At 39.0% G+C, this 20,735-nt stretch overlaps 1 protein-coding gene across 6 annotated transcripts in view; it reads right to left on the bottom strand.

The window, feature by feature from the left end:
- ANKRD46 (ankyrin repeat domain 46) overlaps nucleotides 1-17,273 on the bottom strand; it is a 62,671-nt gene extending 45,398 nt beyond the window's left edge. For 2 of the 6 annotated variants that reach the window (XR_014255348.1, XR_014255351.1), the window contains exon 1: nucleotides 16,585-17,273. The gene's annotated coding sequence lies outside the window, so the exon portion shown is untranslated. The other 4 variants (XR_014255349.1, XR_014255350.1, XM_082432785.1 and 1 more) reach the window with 4 other exon arrangements.
- Nucleotides 17,274-20,735: the final 3,462 nt, after the last annotated feature.

A 20,735-nucleotide genomic window follows, 5' to 3' on the forward strand; every position in this document is an offset into this window, starting at 1 on the left:
TAGCCCACACACTCCAAATTAACTCAGAATTATTTCATTAAAAGTAAACTTTTTAAACTGTGGAAAAACAGATAAAAACATATCTGGAAATGTTTCTTACTTTACAGGAAGCATCAGTCTAACACATATATTCTGACTAATTCTTTGCAATCATTTCACACAAAGTAAACTTTTTTAAGTGTGAGAAAAATAAAAATATTTGGAAATATTTTCCACTTTACAGGGAGTGGCTACATTCCTGGACTTGTTATTCTCAACTATTTCTTACTTGTTGGGATAGTGAGAAAACACTTGCCTAAGTTTTTATTTCTCCATCAGGAAATCAAAACACACCAAACAAGAGTTTCTGATAACATTGTTTATCTTGGATATTTTATTTTACTCTAATGCCTTTCAGTATTTTCCAAAATTTTTACTGTTTACCGTGTTTAAAATTCTTAGCAAGGAACCTCTTCCCATAGAAGTTTCCAATTTATAATCTGTAATTATATAATACAGACATTAAATAAGCACAGAGGTCAATGTGAAGTCTTTCATGCACATGTATTACTTCTGTAATAAAGTTATCTGATTTTTAAAAAAATCAGTTTTTTCCTAGACACAGCTGTATTTTATTTACATGACCTAATGGTGCCACCTTGTGGCCTACCTGGGCTTCAAGAGCAATGTGAGCATCTAGTACTGGTATAAAGCAAGAGGAGTGAGGGCCTTTGACGTTTCCCTTTGTCCCATTTCACAGTCACTTATTATAATTCTCACTAATTTTGAAACTGTTCAGAATTGGGATGAAGTTCAATTTTCCTTAAAAAAGAAAAGTTTACCTAATATAATGTTGTATGCCAATCATATTTCAATGAAGAAAGAAAAGAAAAGAGAAGAGGTATTCCCTGGCGGTCCGGTGGTTAGGACTCAGCGCTTTCAGTGCCATGGCCCGGGTTCAATCCCTGGTTGGGGAACTAAGATCCCGCAAGCCGTGCAACACGGCCAAAAAAAAAAAGACCAGTTTACCAAGCAAATAAATAGCATAAATATGATTCCAGGCCTTTTAAAAAATCTAAACCTCATTAAACCCACCTTATCAGACTTCATTTATACAGAATTGTAAAAGTGCTACAATAATGACTTTCTTATTCATTTCTTTGGTGTTATTTTAAAATATAGGAATTACAACTTTTGTAAATTATTCCTTATTTCCTAAATAGTTCACAAAATGTAACCAGACTTCACCTCAAATAATTTGAAAGCACAAGACTGTGTTCTTAGGAGAAACTTAAGTATTTCTATGAAATTTTTACAGCTGAAGGGCCATCCAGGATCATCTAACCTAGATCATCTAACCCAATCTCCCTGTTTTACAAATAAGGATACTGAGAACCAGAGAGGCTGTAACTTTACAGGCCAACCCTCACCTCTAAGGTTCTAGCCCTATTCATGATCTATGGTAGAAATATAAGGTACATCATCTTCAACATAATAGGTTTTCACGGTTCTCCCATAATCTGTTCCCATTCATGCTCTGAATTATGTGCTAGATGGAAGCTAGCATGTATTGCATCCTTAATATAAAACACCCGTTCTAGGGATACAGGACCCTCCCTAAGCTACACAACCCAAGAGAGGACCTAGTGGACTTTGAGGTATGGTCTGACTGCTGGTAAGGCTATGCAAATCATTCTAGTCTAGAGCTCCATGATGTTTACACTTATGGCCTAAGTAGACCCTTAAAAATCAGGAACTCCTTACACATCATCATTAGACCCAAATCCTACTCCACTCATTCCAACCTCTAGGGAACCTGGTAAATAATAAGAATACGCAATGAAAAAATGACTAAAGACAGGCCTACGGGGCTAACTTAGCCAAACCTTCAAAAATGGCATGTTTATGTATAGATACCATATGGGGTAGTAATTTCCTCTTTCTCCCCACTGGAAATAAGAATTAAGGATGAGACCTTTGGCAGGAAGTGAGTACAGAGTTTTAATAAGAAAGTTGAGGAGTGTCTGAGGCTTTAAAGGGAGCCTTTGGTTCTTTTCCTGCTGTCTCTCCTTTGGACTGTGGCTAACCTATTTCGGGAGACATCTTTTGATACCCTGAGAAAAGAAAGTAGTGAGTTATATGCTTAGAAATGGCTCTGGGTTCAAGAAAGAGAAATAGGGATTTTTTTTTTCCCACTAGGTTTTTTCTGTTTTTTTAGCCCAGCTTATGAGGATAAAAATAAGTATAGGATTCCAAGCAGAAGCTATATTTTTTGGCTGGAGTTTTCCTCATGCTGCCACTTAGGAACCTAAGATGTGGGGCAAGAAGTGGGAAATGCCAGGATTGTAAAGTGGAACTGAATCAGCAGTCCTGGTAGCTTCTTTAGTAGAACAGCAGTTCTGAATAGAGGGACAATGAACTGCAGGAATCCTCTTTCTGACTGAGACCTGGCTCCCACACATCGGCTCTGTGAGTTGGCTCAGTTTACTTAGGTCTGGTGTAATCAGGTTCTAGGGTATCTTTCAGAAACGGGAATAGGGGCTGGCAAATCCCTGTATCAGTTTCCCATGGAACTATTTTTATAGACTGCCCAAGGACCTACCAGGCCATTGTGACCAATATGGGAAAGAGTGGTCAGTGATTAAGGTCTCAAGTTTTAATAGATACATGGCTCTTCCAGATGTACTGAAATGTCTTCTCAGCAGAGTTTTTTTCTTAACCTTTTCAATTAAAATTGTTTGCTAAGTTTAGCAAATACAAACCTCATTTTCCTTCTGGTCCTTATTTTCAGTCTCTTAAAACGATTTAGTATTTTGTCATTTGGTCTGTGACAAATACTAAAGAGACTGGGAATAATATGGTAAATGTCTTCATTTCAAAATTTTTTTTTCTATATGAACTGTAGATAGTGTCATGATGTACTATAAAACTGTTAGGAAGAGTCTTTTTTTTTAAGTTTGAACAATTGCTACTTTGAACATTTGTCCTTGTACTCAAGAGAACTGCATTGTCAAGCAAAGATAATTATGATAGGAAAATTATTCTTTAAAATACTATGAAAAGATAATTACTTCATGGTCTTCAAACAATAGATGGGAGGATAAATTTCTTATATTTAGATAAATGAAACAAATTACATTCTCAGAATTCACAAGCTTTGGATTTGGGAAAATGATCTAGGAAATGAAATGTTTAGCATTTTAAACTGCAGAAAAGCATAAGAACAGATACAAAAACAAACTAAAGGCAAACTTCTGAGTTCAAAGTAACTATTAAATTTACTGATATTCTAGCACATCACCCCCAGTAATACAAATACAAATAAACCTAAAATTTTTTACAGTATATACTGCCTTTTCGTACCACTTTCCTTCTATCTTCTCTGGCCCAAATTTTAGTTTTTAATTATATTTTATTGGATGGTTTCCTATGTGTAACTTATCACTTAAAAAAGATTAACCCAAGAGTTCCTCAAATTTCTCAACATCAAATACCTTTATCTCCACTTCACTTCAGTCTCCCTTCCTTGGACTTTGTCCTCTGGAACTTGGTTCCACCACCCAGATCCTAACCCTGAACTCTCTCTTAGGACAACTATCTCTGGATTATCTTTTACCCTTTCTACTCTATCACACCTTATAAAATGTCTCCCATTTACATCTCTCAACCTCTTCTTTAGCCCCCTTTTGGCTACCTGGAGCAGAAAGAAATCTGTCTGTACAACTGTCCATCTCTTCAGCCAGCTTCTGGTTCCTTCTAAGGCTCACTCACTTCTAAGGTTCACTCCCATTTCCACCAGGGAAGAAGGTGCCTTCCCCATCCAGAGGACCATGACATATAGAAGCAAGGACAATGTGTATAAGTGTTAAGGTCAGAGGGGAAGGCCTAAGGGGACTGACAACTGGATAAAAGACTAAAAAATAACTTCCAGAAAAAATGAAGGATTCTATCAAATTTCAGTGTCAGGGTTCTGCTAACCCAAAGGTACCACTTCCCTCTCAATCTAGGTAAGGTTGAAGCTAGAAAAATGACCAGTTAGGTGCTCATAAGCTATAAACAGTAAAGGCAGACCTAAAGACTTGAATCAAGAGATTTTTGCTCTGTGAACTTATCAAGAACTATTCTTTATGATAGGCACTGAGGACTACATATTAATCAAAAGATTTGCATCTTAGGTCCTAACTCTGCCATTTTCTAGGGTATGATCTTAACCAGTCAGTCTCTAAGAGCCTTGGTTTCCTCATTTGTAAAATTGGGATAATAATATCTGCCCTATCTCCTTCACAGTGTTTTTCTACAAAAGGACTTTGAAAACTATAATGCAATATATAAATATACGATGCTAGATTTTTTGCTTAGTTTCCTAGTGAAAGTTCCCCTTAAACAAGTTCAGCCTGAATTAAGGGTAAAAGTATTTCCACATCTTGGTAACAACAGGTAAAAAGATTTCTGCCCCGCAGGAGCTCAGGGGCAATGACAGGAGCAACTCTTAAGAGTCGGGTGCTCTGAAAGGGCAGAGTGAGCAGAGAAATCGAAAGAGATAGTAAGAGTACTGTACATTGGAACGTGAGTACACAGGGCAGTTCTATACAGAGACCCATCTGGATATCTTGCCTTCACTTCCGCATCACATCTAACACCCAACACTCCACACACACCCCCCCCAACAAAAACACTTCCAAATTTCTGTCAGTGGTAGAGTTTTTCTTGGTGTGTGTGTGTGTGTGTGTGTGTGTGTGTGTGTGTGTGTGTGTGTGTGTGTGTGTGTGTGTGTGCGCGCGCGCGTGCACGTTGATATGAAGTTGAGGTGAAGGCAAGATATCCAGATGGGACTCTAGTAAAGCACGCTTCTAATCACCATCCTTGATGCCTTCTTTTCTCCTGACACTGAATCAGACACAAAGTCCTGTCAACTCTTCTTTCGTTGTCTCTCAAATTCTTTTTCCTTTCCATTTATACTATTTCCACTCTTACTTTGGGTTCTGACAAACAACCTTATATGCGAAGTTTTCCAATGCTTTCCCAATTGGTCTCTCAGTCTCGTTCTCTCCCCTATCACCCCCATCCCAGTCAATCTACATTAGGTTGCCATGTTCATTTTCTCATTTCATTCTTTGTGAACATCACTTCCAAGCTAAAAAAAACTCTTTAGTGGTTCCCATGGTCCAAGTATGACCTTTTATCTAGCCTACTCCGATAAACTCCTAACCATTCTCCACTTACACCTTCACCCCTCTACAATTCATTTTCCACATGTAAACAAAATCTTTCAAAAACACAAATCATTTCATGTCATTCCTCTGCTTTAAATAAGTCGATGGCAACCCAACACATTTAAGATAACATTTAAAACCCTTACCATGGCCTACAAAAGCCCTGAATGATTTCGCTCCTGCCTACCTCCCCAATTTTAGCTTTCACCATCCCCCCCCCCACCACCGCCGTCTTGCTCTCTATACTCTAGCCCCGCCTGCCTCCTTCATGCTCCCTGAAGCTCCTTTCTACCTTAGGGCCTTTGCACTTACTCTCTCCTCTACTGGAATGTACTTCCTCTGGATAGATCTTCACTTAACTGGCTCATTCTCAGCACTCAGGTCTCAGCTCAAATGTACTTATCCCCACAACTTACTTCTCACATCACCGTTTACTTCATTCCTGTTCTTACCACAATCTATAATTTTATTATTTGCTTATTTGGTTAATCATTTCCTGTATATCTCCATTTGAAAATAAGTTGAGGGCAGGAGCTTGCCTGTCTTGATAACATGATCCACAGTGTCTAGCAGTGCCTACTGCAAACTAAGTGCTCATTTCATACTTTTTTGGTTAAATGAAATGTATGGTACAAATGTAATGTAAAGTATGCATTCAAACATACTTTCAGTGGAGTATGGAAATTAGCATACATAATGCCTAAATGGTGACAACAGGAATGAAGACAACCATTGAAGGTGGCCACAGACTATAACTACACTAAAAAGATAAACAACAAGGTCCTACTGTAGAGCACAGGGAACTATATTCAGTATACTATGATAAATCATAATGGAAAAGAATATGAAAAAGAATGTATATATATGTGTATAACTGAATCACTCTGCTGTACACCAGAAACTAACACAACATTGTAATCAACTATACTTCAATAAAATAAAATTTCTTAAAAAGTTACATGAAACACCAAAAAAAAAAAGAGAGAGATAGTGACTCTTCATCAACATGGTGAAACTGACCTTTGTTAATCTTCTAGGTAAAAATAGTAAAATGTTGTTTTACTTTGTCTACTACTGATTTCAAATAAAGCTGAAAAACTTCCAAAAAAAAACACCTCACACACACACAAAAAAAGGGAAACCATGTTCATATGACTACTTCTTGAAAGTCTTTTGATGTCTAAGAAGTAGGAATTACTTAGAAATAATAAACCAATATTTGTTACCTCCTTCCATAGCAGGCACATGTTAGCTAGAAATGAAATATTAAAGCAAAATGAAAGTATGGATATTTCAATACTTATTTTATATAATATGGAAACATTAGCATTAATACTGGTTATTCTATTTTTTAAAATTCAGAATTCATGTTTTAACAAGTAAAATTTAATGTTCAATATACCTCAAAAACATTAATAACATTTCAGAGTATCAAATAAAAATATAAACTGATAAAAATATAAATGGGCATACACTATCATCCTAATACAAATCAGCAGAAAAATAAAGTGAAATATTATCTAAAAATAAACCACATGAAGTGATAAAAAAGGCAAGAATCCCAAAAAATTGAAAACGAAAACTGAATTTTTTTGTGACAGCATAATTTTACAAATGCATTACTAGCAATGCAAATGAGTTGTGAGCAAATTTTTGTGCAAATTTTTCCAGCTGCTGAAAAATCTATGTTAACTGGAGGCAACATAACAGTAATATAATTCCACATCTTCTGATTCCATCTTCAAATCGTTTGATCTCTTCTTTGAGGTCCCTCTCTTCTTTTAATTACTTCTTTATTTTTGCAGAAACTGCAATCTTATTATTGCTAATGAGCTTTTAGCTGTGTCAGAGAAAACATTTCCAATTTGTCATCTCTTAATTTCATCAGGGATATCTCAATCAATTTCAGTACTCTCAATTTTAAATTTTGCTTATTTGGAAAGTTTCTGAATTAGTTAGGATTATTTTTACAACAGAAGATTGATTTGACAATTTTCTTTCTCCTCTTGAGATAATGGAAATACAGAAGAGAAATTTTTTTAAAACACATGTAGCACCATTCAGTTTGAAATTAGAACATGTAATTCCCTGGCTATGTCCCAAGGCATATATACATAAGGTTTTAAAAAATATCCCCAAACCCCACAAAGATATAGCTTCAAAAATACTTTAAAATAGCACTAAATACGAGAACACCAGACTGCTGAGAACCAGTGTTGCAGTTATTAATGCTAGGTACCATACATTTAAATTTTAAATAGCCTTATGTGGTCATAGCCATGTACTGGACAATGTGGCTCTAACATGTAACAAATCTCTGTTTATGTGTATCTCTATTCTGTTCCCACAGTCTATGGGACATATATGTGTCAATACCACACTGTCTTAATTACTCTGGCTTTATAATAGTTTTTGGTATCTTGTATGGCAAGTCTCCCAAATTTGTTCTGCAAAGTAACAATTATTTGCCATTCCCTATTCCACCTGAATGTTAGGATTACTAACAAATGTTACTTTGACATACATGCTAATAATTTTTCTTAAAGTCTAAAATTATCCAGAAATTTTATTGAGTCCACTATAACCACTACAGAACATTCCATTTCATGATTGTTGTCTAGAGTTTAATTTTACCTTAAAAAAAAAAAACCAAAAAACCCAAATTTTTAAAAGAATGGTTAACTAAATTATCAACATTTTATCAATCAGACCACTCTTTTTAAAAAAATCCCATGCCTGTAGATTCACTCTTCTGACTGAAGTTCATCCTTCAGTCCTTTAATGAGGATCCGTGAGTAGTAAACTCTTTCAGTCTTTGGAAATTTTAAAGTGACTCTGAGTTTATTTTTGAATGATAGTTCATGTGATTACAAGGTTGTAGCTGACGGTTACTTTCCCTCAGCACTTTGAGGCTATCAGTCCACTGCTTCCTGGCATCCATTATTGCTAGGAGATGTCCGCTTTAGTTTAATTGTTGCACAGGAAAAGACTTTTTTCTTTTTCTTTATTTGGTTTAAGAGTTTTCACTTTATCCTTAATGTTCTACAGTTTCACTGGGATCTATTTAGGAGGATTTACTTATTCTGCTTGGAATTCTGAGTGTATTTATAATCTAAGGACCATGTCTTTCTTCAATTCTGGAGAATTCTCACTTATTATCTCTTCAAATATTGCTTTTCAGCCATATCTTCCTACTAGATATATGTTGGAAACTCAATTTATGCTTTTCTTCAAAAAAAACCAAAACTTTTCTGTGCTACATTCTAGGTACAGTTCTCAGCACTACCTTCTAATTCACTTATCCTCTCTGGCTGGATTGAGTCTAAAAGTTTATCACACATGAAAAAAACCCTCAACTACTGTGCTTTTCTAAGAGTTCTAATTTTGTCTTCATATCCATCTGCTTGTTACTTTTCATTTCATAATTTACTGTTCATTTTTAATAAATGCAAGTCCTTTTTCTACATGAGCATAAGGACAATTGAAAGTCTTTGTTGGAGCAACAAGGATATACTATATAGCAGAGGGAATTATAGCCATTATCTTGTAATAACCTATACTGGAGTATAACAGGCAAAAATACTGAATCACTATGCCGTACACCTGAAACTAATACATTTTAAAGCAACTATACTTCAATTTAAAAAAAAAGAAGAAAAAAAAACTTTGTTGGATGGTTTCCTAAAATCATTTACATCAGGATTGAATTTGTGTTCCAATGCTAACACCGTTAGATGGATTTTTCTTTGCACTGGATCTTTTTTCATTCGTTTTGGAATTTTTGCTGCAAGCTTATTTTGGGAGAAGGGTTTGTTTGTTTTTGCTCTCCATTCCTCCTCCCCCATGCTTACTCCTCCATACAGTTGCCTCCAGCTGGCCACCTGACAAGGAAGTTCAGAACCAGGTCTTGTATAATTGGCCAAAACTGTTTTTCATTCCCTCAGAGGCCCAGTGCCACTGTAGTGGATATAACGGGTTGCCTATCATTTCTACCATTTTCTGTCCATTAGTACCCAACACTATTACTCTTGGTTGTCCGTATGTATGTTTTGAAGGGATCAGCTTGGATTTTAAGCCATGTAACATATTACATTCTTCTAGCTGTGGTGGTTTATTTAGAAGTAGACATATTTCAGTCCAATAAGACCCTTTACTTGGAATGCTAAAAGTGATATATTATTTTTTTCTGATAATATGGTGCAAACATGACATCCAAAATTGCTTTAGTCATTTTGATATATATTTTAGAAGGGACACAGAGAGAGAGAGACAGAGAGAGAGAGAGAAACAGAGCTAGAGAGGTAGAGAGACAGAGAAAAGGAAGGGAAGTATACAGGGTATGGCAGACAGAAAATCAGCAAAGCCTTGATTAAACCTCACATGAAGCTCATACTAGCTCTGGACTTTTCAAATACAGGCATCAGTAAAGTCCCTTTTTTACTGGCAGTTTAAATTAGGTTTTCTGTTACTTAGAACCAAATATTTAAATGACAAAGACCCTAAAGTAATCATTACCACTTGATTCCTACTGCCATATACTTCTGCCACTGCTTTCTAAGAAGGAAAAGAAATACTGCTTGTGTTACATGTTTCAGCAAAAGACAAAGGTCAAAGGAAGGGTGGGGTGTAATGATATCTAACTCTCTTCAAGAAGGAGTTGAATTAAGGTCAAAGAAATCTCATGTTTAAATGGAACGAATAGCACAGGAGGTTGGAAGTAGACTGAAAGCTGGGTAAACTCTAGGAGCTCACCAAGGAGAAAACTTGAAGAACAAGTTGAATGGATACTCTGAATAAATAAGTGAGATAAAAATAAGCTCACTGTGGGGAAAACACTTACAGACAATACCAGTGTTTGTTTTGGCTGCCTTGGGTCTTTGTTGCTGCGAAGGCTTTCTCTAGTTGCGGCTAGCGGGGGGCTACTCTTCTTTGTGGTGTGTGGGCTTCTCATTGCGGTGGCTTCTCTTGTTGTGGAGCATGGGGTCTAGGCATGCAGGCTTCGGTAGTTGCAGCACACGGGCTCAGTAGTTGCAGCATGCGGACCCTAAAGTGCAGGCTCAGTAGTTGTGGCACACGGGCTTATTTGCTCCGTGTCATGTGGGATCTTCCCGGAACAGGGATCAAACCCAGGTCCCCTGCATTGGTAGGCGGATTCTTAACCACTGCGCCACCAGGGAAGGCCCAGTGTTTGTTTTGTTTTTGAGAAAAACAACCAACAGGCAAAACATAGCCCCAAATGGGCAAGTGGCAGAAAGAGATTTAAATGAAAGAAGCCATGCCATTTGGCTCTTGGAAAAAACTGATACTGGGACTAAAAATGCCACCAAAGTTAGAAAGCCTAGATAAACTGTCTGACAATGTCACACTCAGGACATTTTAAAAAAATTTAAATTAGGCTAAAGGAAAAAAAGACACTATAATATAATAAGAGAAAATACAGGGTTTTTGGCTAGTTTTAATATACTTAGTTTAAAAAGTAAAAGGGCAGAGTATCTAATCTCATAAAGACCCCATGTGGGAAAGACAGCTAAATAAACCATTTGTGTTCTTGCATTTGTTTCTGACTGACCTGGCACCATCCCTAAATAACAATGTGCATGTATCTTTTAATTGACTATATTCAGAAATTTGTTAAAAGTAGTACTTACTGGATAGCTTACTGAATACACAGAAGTATCAGTATTTCGTTGGCTTATGTGTGTTTATGGCCACATGACCAAGAGCTAGGGACAAAACAAATCATCTATTTTTTTATCAAATGGGTGTATGTCTATTGTTTATTGAACATATTTTAGTCTTAGAATTGTTTTGTTTCTCTAATAATTACTGGCAAGTCAGAAGCTAAATTATTTAAGGTTTGTAAACACTGCAGTGAGCAAAGAGGTCTAGAAAAACTGAACAGCGCTAAAAAAAAAAAGGACAAGTTCTTCTTCAAGTTCTATACTTCTTTAAGTTCTTCAGGTTCTATACTTCTGGGTAAATATCCAAAGGAAATGAAATCTTATCTTGAAGAGATACCTGCATGTTCACTGCAGCATTATTCACAATAGCCATTATGGAAACAACCTAAGTGTCCACTGACAGATGAATGGATAAAGAAGATATGGTATATATACACAATGAAATATTATTCAGCCATAAAAAAGAAAAAGGAAATCCTGTCATTTGCAACAACATAAATGAACCTGGAGGACACCATGCTAAGTGAAGTTAAGTCAGACACAGAAAGACAAATACTGAATGATCTCACTTACATGTGGAATCTAAAAAAGTCAAACTTATAGGACCAGAGAGTAGAACAGTGGTTGCCAGGGGCTGGGGGAGGGGGAAATGGAAAGATGTTGGTCAAAAGGTACAAACTTTCAGTTATAAGATGAATAAGTCCTGAAGAGCTAACGTTCAGCATGGTGACTACAATACTGTATTGTATACTAGAAATTTTCTGAGCAGATCTTAAGTGTTCTCATTATACACAAACATACACTCAAAGGCAACCATGTGAGGTGATGGATGTATTAATTAACTTGATTGGGGTAATCACTTCACAGTATATAAGAATATTAAATCATCACATTGTACACCTTTAAAAAACCACACTGCATAAACACTATATACAATTTGTATTTGTCAATAATATTTCAGTGAAGCTGGAAAAAAAGGAAAAAGGACAAGCATCTATTTAATTTGGAAATTAGCTATTCCTTTGTCACTGATTTTATTTATACATTATTATATATATTTATATATAAAGTTTAAGTTGATCATTCTTATGTCTGAATGCTGGTTTGGAACAAAAGGATTTTATTACAAAGATATAAACTGTAAACGTAAGTAATAATACTGAAAATAATTTTAAATAGGTAAATCTTTTTCAAACACCACAATACAATCCTTTACTGAACACCTACACAAAATCCAATTCTCTATTTTCCTTGTAAGCAATCTAGAAAAAGTCTTCAGTAGAATGGTACAGAACAAATTTGGTAGGACAAATTCAATAGTATAGTGATAATCTCAAAAGTTCTTCCATTTTTAAAGGATGAATAACAAAAGAAAGTCGACATAGAGTTAATGAAAAATTCTGCACCATAAGAGAAGTTCATTAGCTTTACACAGAGATAAGCAAACCACAAAAGACCATTTACTAGAAAAACAAAAAAAAGAAAAACACTGGATTAGGAATATACAAAAAAATTAAGAACTCAGGGCATGGAATAAAAAAAAGTACCAAATGGAAATTGGGATAAAAAAAGACTATGAATTTGATAAAAACATAAAAGAAAATTTAAAATCCAAATTGTAAACAGTAAGGAACAGAACAACTATTACAGAAAATCAAATCAGCTTCTAACTTAAGAAGCTCTGCAAAAGAAAAGTTACAAAGGACGTGTGAAATGATTATGACAAGTAGACAGCAGAGCCAACCCATGAAAAATTGCGAGAGAAAAAAACAAGAACAAAAGACAAACAAGAAAGTACTTCCCTCAACTTAAAAAAAGATTTCCATCTGTAGACTGAAGGATGCATCACCTTCCAGATAAAATTAATGGATTACAAAAAAAATCAGTAGATATAACCCTAAACTTCAAAATATTTTATTTAATCACTTTAATTCTTTACAATGCAATAGAGGGCTGTACTTCCTATGAAAAAGGCACATATCAAGACCATGGAAAGAGTTTATATTCACAGTAAAGACAGTGTAAATCTGGTATATACTGTATACTTTGTAGATTATTTTGTATTTGGGCATTAATTTACTGAGGGCAGAAACAAGAACCTAAACTCATGTCTTTAGATAAAAAGATAGCATACTTCAAAATAAATCCTGGTTCTCAATTTTTTTGTGCATGTATTTTGTTTTAAATGCACAGTTTGTAGCACCTCTAAGTTAATTTTAACTTAAGGTAAGAACAAAGATAAGTGACAAAGGAATACCTTCCACCAAAGTGCTTTTATGAGCTCTGACATGAATTATGTAAAAAGGACAAGCTTCACTGTGTATTGGTTTTGGAGGTTAATAATACATTATCATCATCATCAGTAGTAGTATAGTTATTTTATTTCCACCAGTCACTGATAAAATAATCCAAGTCTGACTGCTAAGTAGCTGAAGCTGGAAATAAAATTATTAACTGTGGAGATACTACAGTGCTTTCAAATAATTTATATATGAAAAATTTACAGCTAACCTCCTCTAAAGAGCTGTCCATACTTGCAAACTCCAATCCCTCTCCCCCTATTCTCTCCTTAAACTACAACAATCAGATTTTCTCCCCACTCCTTAAAATGCTCTTGCACTGTCACCAATGACATTCACATTGCTAACTCCAATGCTCATTTCACAGTCCTCTTCTTACCTGACTCGTCAAATCAAAGACTTCTCCTTCTCAGTCTCCTTTGTGGTTCCAATCTCTGAACGTGGAAAGTCCCAGAGCTCAGCCCTCACTTCTTTAGACCAGATCTCAAATAATCTCTTGGCTTTAAATACTATCCATTCGCTAATGACTCCCAAATTTCTATTTCGAGTCAGGACTTTTCCACTGAACTCCAGCCTCATAAAACCCCACCTCATGTCAGGGATCTCAAACCTGACATGTCTAAAACTGAACCCTTGATTCCTGCTCCACCCGTCTCCCCATCCCTCTCAGTCCTCAAGTCTTCCCCATGTCAGTAAAGGACAACTCCATCCTTCCACTAGCTCAAGCCAAAGGCTTTGCTGTCATTCTTCACTCTTTTACTCTCACACCCCACATCCAATCCATCAGCAAATCCTGCTAGCCATACCTAGAACATGACTGCTTCTTACTACTCTACTGCTACCACCTGGTCTAAACCCCATCGTCTCTCGTTCCAGTACTGACCCAACCTCCTAAGTGGGCTCCCTGCTTCCACCCTTGCTCCTACCGTCCATTCTGAACACAGGCACCAGAGTGATCCTTTACACCACGGGTCCCCACAACTCCTGGGCCACGGACGGGTAGCGGTCCGTGGCCTATTAGGAACTGGGCCACACAGCAGGAGGTGAGCAGTGGGCGAGCAAGTGAAGCTTCATCTGTATTTACAGCCGCTCCCCACTGCTTGCATTACTGCCTGAGCTCCGCCTCCTGTCAGATCAGCAGCAGTAGTGAGTTGTATAATTACTTCATTATATATTACAATATAATAATAACAGAAATATAGTGCACAATAAATGTAATGCGCTTGAATCATCCCCAAACCATCCCCACCACCACCACCCCCACCCGTGGAAAAACTGTCTTCCACAAAACTGGTCCCTGGTGCCAAAAAGGTTGGGGAACGCTGCTTTACACCCATTAAGCCAGATCCCCTCACTCCTCTGCTCAGAGCCTTCCAACCACCTCCCTCTGCACTCAGAGAAAAGGCCATAGTCTTTACCAGGACGGGTTAGTTCTCAGACCCCACCTTGCCCTCCCTTCCTCTGCTCAAACCCACTGGCCTTCTTGCTTGTCCTCCAACAAGCCTGGTGGTTTCTGGGCTTGTGCCTCTGCCTGGTGCACGTGACCCCTACACAGCTGCACGGCTGTCCCCGACTCCTTCAGGTTTGGCTCAAGAGCCTTCTCCATGAAGCCGTTCCTTGCTCCTTCTCTGGCGCTCCCTAGCCCTCTTCACTGCTTTGTTTTCCTTCTAAGCAACTGTTACCATCTGACTGGATATATTTTAATTTTTATAAAGTATTTCATTTACTGTCTCCATCCCCACCTTCTTCCAGTGGAATGTTAGCTCCCGGAGGACAAGAATGCTGTTTTCTTTTGTTCCTCTTGCATCCCCAGTGCTTAGAACACTGCTTGGCCCTGGGAGGCACTCAGTGTACATTTGCTACAGGAATGCTGAATAGGCAAACTCTGAAATCCTGATAAGGCTAAGTGACTTAGGACACTACAGTATCTAACTTCTTTCCACAAAAGGAAATACCACTTCCCTTCTGACACTGACAGAAACTGGAAATTCTTTCTCTTCCATGTAGTAACACAATCTGCTCTAAATAACATGCCCCAAACCTCTTAATTCCTTTTTACTTCAGTCTTTCCTACATCCTCTAAAATATTAACTTTCTGTCATCGAAAAATCTTTCATTTCCCTTCAACACTACTGTACATAATATTGCAAAGGCAAAGTGAACTCACTACAAATGGTATCACAATGCAAATAATGAAGAAAAGCAATGAAGCTCATTAACAACCAAATAAACCCAACTCTACTTCAAATCAAAGTGAATCAGAGTGGTGAAGGCCCTAGTTCATGCTTAACTTTATTATCACTACACTCCTTAATGAGCAAACATTTTTCTCATTAAACTCCTTTTAAACTAAAAATAAGTTGGTACAGGACTCTTGCATTTAGCCATGAAAATTAAACCTGAGAGAAATCAGTTCAAGCTACAAGTCAAATTAATAAACAAAAGTCTTAGGGAACATGTTTGGATAGGTAACAAGTAGGAGCACTGGAGTAAAGGAGATGAGGTTGAAATCCCAGCTCACCCTTTACTAGCTGTCTGACCTCAGACAAGTAAATTCAGACTCTGTTCCTCAGTTTCCTTATCTGTAAAATGGAAATGGTACCTCCTACGGTTGCTACAAGGATTAAATAAAGATACTAGGTTTTAAAGCACCCAGCACAATGACATATAGTAAGCACTGAAGAGAGCTATTACTGTAATTCCTACATCACTGATAATACAGCTCTTTAAGCTAGGAGCTCCTTGGTACCACCGTCATTTTTTAAAGAGTGAGAAGGGTTACTATTCAATGGTATATTTTTTTTTACCTCGTTATGTTCTGTAGCCAATTCTGAACACTGTGGACCGTTCTGAAGAATAAACGTGTTTTTCTCGAGGCAGAGCACTGTACTGGAAGACAATCTGCTTCCAGCATTGCATGTGAATAAGAGGCAATGCTGTCTTTTAACCCGGGCACCCGGGGTCGTGTGCCACCGGGACAGTCCACTCACCTCTCAGCAGCTTCTGTTTACGCCTACACGGCGTTTACTAGGCGGGCGCCTAGTAAACGGCCACGTACTATCTGTGCCAACGCCAAGACACAGCGCACCTTTTCGGGCCCGACGCCGAGAAGCCGGCCGCGGGGTTCGGCTCGGACCTCCTACCGTGCGAAGCCCAGCGAGCACGCCCGCCCCAGCCCCGCGCGCCGCGGCCGACCGCGCAGCCTTTACCCACAAAACCCCCAGAACCCTCGCAGGCCCTCCCAGCTCTCGCGAGCGGCCCAGACCCGCGAGGAAGCCACTCGTCGCACCACCACCGGTCTGGTTCCCTGCGGCCAGACCCCGGGCCGAGGCTTTCCAGTGCTTCGGGGCTGGCGGGAGAGGTGTCAGTGGCTTCCGTCCGGAGGCCGCTCGCGGGCCGAGGCCCAGGTACCTTCGAGTCGGCCGAGCAGCGGCAACAGCGGCAGCACTTTCTCCGCGGCGGCGGCGACGGCGGCAGAGGCTGCGGCGGCGTGTGGAGGGGAAGGGCTGACCACTGAGATGAGCGGGGACCCCAGCTGGCCAGAGCGGCCTCACTGCGCCGCGGCTGGTGCTCCCCCTGGAGGCGGGCAGCCCGCACGGCGGCTCTGCCGGCTCTGAATCAGAAACTCAGTGATTCCGCTGTGAACTAGGCAAAGTACCAAAACTGCGACGGGGGAGAAGAGAAAGACAACCGAAAGAGGTTTCATCGATTTGAGTCCAGGAGCATTTTGCATTTTTCACGTCTTTTTCTAAAGAAACATCCCACCCCTAAGCTAAATGAAGGCTTCAAAGGCAAGGACAGTTTTACCAAGAGCTGTAAGCATCAATTAATAGTTGCTGGCCTAATTTAGGTAAGTCTTCTCTATAATCCAAATTGATGTATTAGTAATAGCAACTACCGACTGGCTGCTCTAATTCTAAAATATGACCCTGAGCTTTTTTCTAAAAGGGTTTGAATACTTGCATCCCACTTTTTAGGATTCCCAGACAAAATGCAACACGTGTCCAGCCCAAACTATAAAGGTGGCAGGTCGTGGGAAGTTCATTTACTGGAAACTTTTTTTTTTTTTTTTTCGGTTTACCAACAACTCCAGTCCTACAGCCAAGAAGACTTGCCCTGCACAGTGATCCTCCCTTCCCTGAATTCTAGCGTACTCGCTCAGCCAAGCCACCCTCGAGGGGGTCTCAAGCCCTTCCATTCAATGGCTATTACTCAGTCTAACAGTTTGTTCCTGGAAATGTCATGTAAATGTTTAGGATTATTGTCAAATTTGAGAAAACCTCTATCAAATATCTTTCACATAAGAATAAGATTTCAGGGACTTCCCTGGTGGCACAGTGGTTAAGAATCCGCCTGCCAATTCAGGGGACACGGGTTTGAGCCCTGGTCCGGGAAGATCCCGCATGCCACAGAGCAACTAAGCCCGTGCGCCACAACTACTGAGCCTGCGCTCTAGAGCCTGTGAGCCACAACTACTGAAGGCCGTGCACCACAACAGAGAGTAGCCCCTGCTCGCCGCAACTAGAGAAAGCCCACGCGCAGCAACGAAGACCCAACACAGCCAAAATTAAATAAATTAATTAAAAAAAAAGATTTCAGGCATTTCACATTTTCTTGTGCAGTGACTAATCATAAATATTAACTACTCTTTGAATTGATGACATTTATTAACCAGTTTGTCATTGATGTCCTCCTTGAGGTTGTGTGTTAAGTGTATATCTTCACTGATGCCTGTAAATTGTGTCAAATCAGCAAAGAATTTCAGCCTTCTCCCAGTGTGTTCATACAGTTCCCTCCTTTTCATTAATTGGTTTATCAAACAATTCATTACTGTTCATTACTTCTGTTCAAATGAATCTCTCCACCTTCATGAACTACTGCTTTTGTTTGATCTGAAAATATGTAGAGACCGTTAAGTGTAAGCAGTGCTGCTTTCCTTCTGGAGGCTCTGAGAGTCCGTTTCCTTGCCTTCTCCAGCTTCTAGAGGTCACCTACAATCCTTGGCTCATGGCCCCTTCCTCCATGTTCAAAATCATCAGCTTAGCATCTTTTCAGCTCTCTGACCTCTGCTTCCAACCTTGCATCTTCTCTAACTTTGACCCTCCTGCCTCTTTATAAGGACCCTTGGATTATGTTGGGCACATCTGGATAATCCAGAACAGTCCCTCCATTTCAAGGTCTTTAATTTTAATCACATCTGCAAAGTCCTTTTTACCATGCAAGTTAACATAGTCACAGATTCTGGGAATTAGGACATGGACACCTTTGGGGGAATGTTATTCAGTCCACTGCAAGGGCCCTGAAGCTTAAACTCCATTTCTTTTAGGTAAATCTACCTTTTCTTCCTCATTACCAAAATCTGTTTGGTCCTGAGTTCTGACTGTGAGAGTTCCAACAGGGAGGAATACCTGTAATTATAACTGGGATACGTGTTATGAAGTAAAAGAAGAGAGATGTTATATGAAGGCAAACAGTCCAGGATCTAATTTAGATGGAAGGGCAACAATGCCTTTGAATAAGTGATATTTAACTGAGATACAAAGGATGAAGAATTAATTATACAACAAACAGGGGGAGTGTTTCAGACAGAGGGGACAGCGTGTGTGGCCTGGGAATAGTGATGTTAGAAGGTCAGTGGGGCTGAATTGTGTCCCTGCCATCAAATCCTCAGCACCACCACAATGAGTGGCATATAGTTGGTACTCAAGATTATTAGCTTAGCAGTTCTTATTAGCCCTGGCAGCACATTACAGTCACTACAGGACTTTAAAAATACACCCTAGCCGAGACCAAGTCAGAATTGTTTGGAAATGTGGCCCAACATCCATAGTTTTTAAAGCCGCTCAGAGAATTCTAATGTGCAGTCAGGGTTAGGAGCCACTGTGTCAGATACAACCACAGGAGTAAAGGATGAAAGAATGACAGAAAATATTTGCTTGGGGTAGGATTTTCTCTAAGGAGGTTTCCTTCTGTTTAAAGAAAAGAAGGGTTTTGGCCATCTTGATTATACATTCCTCTTCAGTCTTAGAAAATGCAGAAAAGTCTTTCAAAAACATTGTTAAAATAAATAAGCTACAAGGATATATTGTACAACACGGGAATATAGCCAATATTTGATAAATAACATTTGTAATATAAATGGAGTATAACCTTTAAAATTTGGGAATCACTGTGTTGTACATCTGTAACATATATCAACTATACCTCAATTTTTTAAAAAGAAAAAAAAAACACTTTGTCATAGAACGCTTATCAGAAGAGACTCAGAGTGATCTAGCAACCACCCCAGTGTAACCAGTTGTCTCAGTAGAAAAGAGATGTGTTGGAATGGAGAGGTGTTTTAAAAACACACCATATCTACACAGGAAAGGGCATTTCTTGGTTTTGAGCTCTATTTCCCAGAAGGCATTCCAGTTTTTGGTAGTACTAATGAATGACCATCAGAGGGAGACATGCTCCCAGAAAGCTTGGCTTCCCCCAGTCTCCAGTCTACACCAGGCTAACAAGTATCAGGTGTTTTTAACAACACTGAGAGCTCTTAAGGCATTAACCATGGAGTGAGCAAGTCACAGGATTAGAGATAGGTAGCATATATTTATCTGTGCCAGAGTTCGGTTCATTTTAGTTCTCCAACAGTTTAAGCATTTAAACCACCAGAAAAAAAATGAATCATGTACGTGTGTCAGGTATTGTATTTGCAAAACTAAGGAAAATTTTCCTTCAGCAGACAGTACAATTGGAAATGAAGTATCAAGCAAATCTTTCGGAAAGAGATCTCTTGTCTTTTGTTAATTGCAAAGAAAACATCCCAGGTCTCCTTGAATTTCTGGAGTTAAAATCACAGCTAGACCCCTCGGGAAGAAGAAACGAGCTCGGCTACTTGCTGAAAACCCAATTTGCTATTTTTCTTTGCGTTTACCCACACATGGCAGAACCACACAGGGTTTCACATATATGTTAGATGAAATAATGTATGTGATGGGAATGTATATAGTGCCTAGCCCTAGTTAACCTTCCCTTCCAAAAGTAAAGTAACTGATAGTTAGCAAGGGAATACCTTTTGCAAAGGTTTAAGCAAACGCATTGCTTTGCAAAGCCTTTAAATGTGACTGGTGAGAGGTGGGTTCAGTCAGGGAGGGAGAACATCTGTGTGAGGGGATAATGGATTTATTGCAGGCATTCTCTCTCACACAACTGGGGGAGGAGTCCAGGAAGTGGAGGTTTGGAAGGAGATGCTTTAGGCTCAGATAAAAAGTTACAAACTAGTCTGCCTGAGGGGGCCCCCGCTGAAGTGGGACCACAAAGGGGATCTTTAGGACCTGCTGCCTCTGTGCAGCCAGCTACTGCTGTGTGAGCCCCCCACCAAGCATCTATCTGGTGGTGGGCCTGTGCTCTGTTGCTCAGCGGGGCTAGAAGGCAAGAAGAAGAGCTGGACATGAAGTGGAGGGGGACAAGGACATGCCAGAAACTGCCAGGAACTTGCCTTTCCATGTCACTGTATCTGATTGTGAAAAGACTGTCAGAAGATAACGGCCACTGCCTTGCTCTGTCTCCCAATTCTC

The sequence above is a fragment of the Balaenoptera physalus genome, assembly GCF_965194825.1.
Source record: "Balaenoptera physalus genome assembly, chromosome: 17".
NCBI lineage: Eukaryota > Metazoa > Chordata > Mammalia > Artiodactyla > Balaenopteridae > Balaenoptera > Balaenoptera physalus.